We start from the raw sequence: 3,708 nt of genomic DNA, 5'->3' as shown, positions 1-3,708 counted from the left end.
GCACATTATTAGCTATTCTTTTAAGATTTATAACTAAACTGTATTTGCACAAGCTTATCCACTGAGTTTCATGTGCAAAATTAATATGGGTTGGAGAGCATTGTCACTTCTATGTGGGAAAATGTGTGTAATAAACATCAGGTGCATTTTCATGACTTCAACCAAGCCGTCAGGAATTCTTCAAAGGTTAAATGTGAAAAGTGGTGATCACCCATTTTAGGATTGACTCCATCACGGCCAGATCTGTCATGTCAACAGAGGAGTCGTCAGCAGTCAGCTTCAGTCTCACCAAGCGTTTCCTCTGTGGAGCTGGAGAGAAACAAGAGGGAACAATAATAACAATCCCCTTGTTTCTAGTCTTTAAGCTAAGATAAGACAAGCTAAGCTTACCATCTGCTGGCTGTACAATCACATTTAACTTACAAATATGATGTGTAGATGGTATCAATATTCTCATCTAACCCTCAGCAACACAGTGAATATGCTTATGGCCCAAAATATTGAACTATTACTATTATTAAGACATTTGGCCACGAGAAATACCTGTTAATGATTATCTGGCAGGTGGAGAAACCACAGCTACAGTGTAAGAGTTTTATCTGTTTTTTTGTTTGTATAGCAGATTTTTTCTTTGCGCTTCTCATTTTGTCTTTGCTCTTATGAGCTTGGTCTTTATGTCTATCACCACACAGATTCCCCGCCAGTAGAACATTTGTCCAACGTTTGTTAACGTAAAGACCAAGTTCAGAAGCACAAATCATAAACTAGAAATGCAAACCAAGATTTGAAGCTGTGATTTTGGATGCAAATCAGATTTCTTTGAGATTCACATTCAGTTCTTTGTCATAAGAGTGATAATGCTCTCTGGGGTGTCGTGAATAGAAAAAATACCACATCATTTATTCTTATATATATGGCACATTAGAGTTAATTGCTTACATTAAACATGTCCTGTGATGTATAGTTTTAAAAATTGAGACATTTACTATATAATACGGTATATAGTTCTAATATTTGAGATAGATAGATAGATAGATAAAACTGTTTACCACTGTAGCAAAAATAGGGCAGTTTTTCTTTGCAACCCCTCTCTGTCATTTCAAGATGATCGCCGTTGTCATGAAGTGCAGCACAGTCACTAAGTCCACCAAGCATGGGCTCTACTGGTTTCCAGGTTGTGAATGAGGGTTCGCTCCCATCGGACCACATCCAGGAATTCTTTATTAACCCGATCCAGACCGAGTCATTGTTCACTTTCCTCTGCAGCTCCTCATTTTCAAGCTGGTTCTGCACTCTGGCCAGGTCTGTGTGCCATTTCCTGCAGTAAGTCTGAGCAGCGAACCAGTCCATTGAGCCGTCCCCCAAAACAAACCTCTGCGAAATATCAGTGGTGAACGCTGCAAATGACATCAGCTGTGTCAAAACCAAAGCTAGTCCAAACTACAGTATATGGGCTTGGTACCACTGTCAGTACAACGGAAATGTGAATTGATCCAACTAAATAGAATAGAATAAATAAGATGTATAAACAGAGTAAATCATACATTCATCGAGTTCCAACAGCATAAGAGTTTTATTCAGTCTATGAGATGATCAAAAAGGGGGGAAGTTGAACGATTTTAATGTGTATTAAGTTTGCTAACTTTGTCTCACAATCTGGGAAAAGACAGAGACTAAGACATATTATTTAAATAGTATAATAGACTTCTCTAGTAATTGTTTTTTGGCATAATTTACATACAATAATAAAACATTTACATATAATATATAATAATATATTGCAGTTTTGTGTTTTCAGTGAAGATTAAGCATTGAGCAGATGTTTCCTTTTTGATTTTTACAAAAACGTCTCTTGAAACAATGACATTCAGGTACCCATCAGCTTTATAAATAATGCTGGAACAAGGATGTTTCGCAAATGTAATGCCTATACTTCTACTATGCATTTGCTTTGAAAATGACTTTTTTAAAAACAGCTCATCTCCTCCAGTGATTGCAGATATTTGGGAAAAACTGCAATGGCCACTGCCAATTGCAATTTCTGATTCTGATTTACAAAAACCTGAAGCCTGTTTACCAAGCTGTTGTTTTACAGACAGACCAAGCAAGAACCTCCGGTGTAGGTGCCAGCTGTGCTCAGTTGGTCAGATCTGCTCGGGGGCCTGTGCCTGCTGGTAACGTCACAGGCCGCCGAGTAGATCTGACCACCCCAGCACATCTGGTACCTACACCGGGTCTGCAAAGTGTGGTAAATCCAAAAATAACTTAAAACCTGCATTCTCCCTAACAGCCAGCAGGGGGTGACTCCTCTAGTTGCAAGAAAGTCCGGTTCCTTTAGAAATAATGGCAAAATGACCTTTTTTATTAACTCAGTAAGACTTTCCTGATGAGTTTATGGTCTCAATCATTAGTTTCAAGTCTTCTTCAATACAGCAGGATGTCCTTTTAGTAAATTATGGTCCCATTTAGAGGAAATTAGACCATAAAGCAGAGGATGCTTTAGGGCGGGACTACCTTGTGATTGACAAGTCTCAAACACGGCGACCTGTCAATCAGGCTAGAGTGATTTATTTCCAAGGCACTGTGTTAATTTAACCAGGACTGTTGAACAAGCTTATTCATTTTCTCTGGGGAGTACCTTTTGTTTGAAACCTGTTTTTCGCTAGCCAAAATTAACATCAGGTTCATATCACTGTTAGCGACGTCACAATGAGTACGTCCACTTTTATACCGTCTATTAGACAGTCTGAGCGTAGCGGTTGCCAGGATTCAGGCAAATGATAATTTATAGAAAACCTGCTTCTTATGACATTAGAGCAGAAAAAAACTGTTGAAACTGTTAATAGGTCACCTGTACTACGAAACAGTTTTTGGTATTTGTGTTTTTTCCCTGTGCTTTTCTCATTGGTTTAACGTGCTCCCAACGGAGCGCAGTTTGGTGCAATTTGGACACGCGACACATTTAGAATTAAATAAACTTTAAATAAATTACAGCACAGCCGCTCCACTCTGCTACAGTGCTTCTACGCTCAGATGTGGTACTTGTAATAAATCATTGAGTTATAATCATCATGCAGGTTTGATGTAGGCCTGTGTTCGAAACGAATGTGTTGAAACAGAGTTCCAAGAGTTTTGGAAGAAGTAAAGATACTTTATTGTCACATACATGTTGCGAAATTAATTCTCTGCATTTAACCCATCCCTCAAGGGAGCAGTGGGCAGCCGCTGTGCAGCACCTGGAGACCAACTCCAAAACTATGGCAGTGTCTGGTCAGTGAAGAAATGGTGGGGGAAACTGGAACACCCAGAGGAAACCCACGCAGACACAGGGAGAACATGCAAATTCCACACAGAAAGGCCGAAGCACTGAATATATAGTGCTGTAGTTTATATTTATATATATTATATTTTATATATAGTGTGTAGTTTCAGTGTTATTAATGCTGTAAACATCTAAAAAGCGAAGGTATGCGTCACATTGGCCCATGCACTTCTGTGATGAACAAATACTGATTATAAAAGTTTTAATGTTTGAAACAAGTTTTCAGAGGTTTTAAAGCATTATTACATCTTAAAATGTAACCAGCCGTCAATCATATGAATTTCTTTGGCAAAAAAAGTACTTCATAACTGCGTTTATTAGACCGCAGAGCATTACATTACCAATAAAATATGTTAATGTGCATCATATTCTTACCGTTGTAGCAG

Source organism: Micropterus dolomieu, linkage group LG12 (genome assembly GCF_021292245.1).
Source record: "Micropterus dolomieu isolate WLL.071019.BEF.003 ecotype Adirondacks linkage group LG12, ASM2129224v1, whole genome shotgun sequence".
Lineage (NCBI taxonomy): Eukaryota > Metazoa > Chordata > Actinopteri > Centrarchiformes > Centrarchidae > Micropterus > Micropterus dolomieu.
This window is presented reverse-complemented; position numbering follows the sequence as displayed.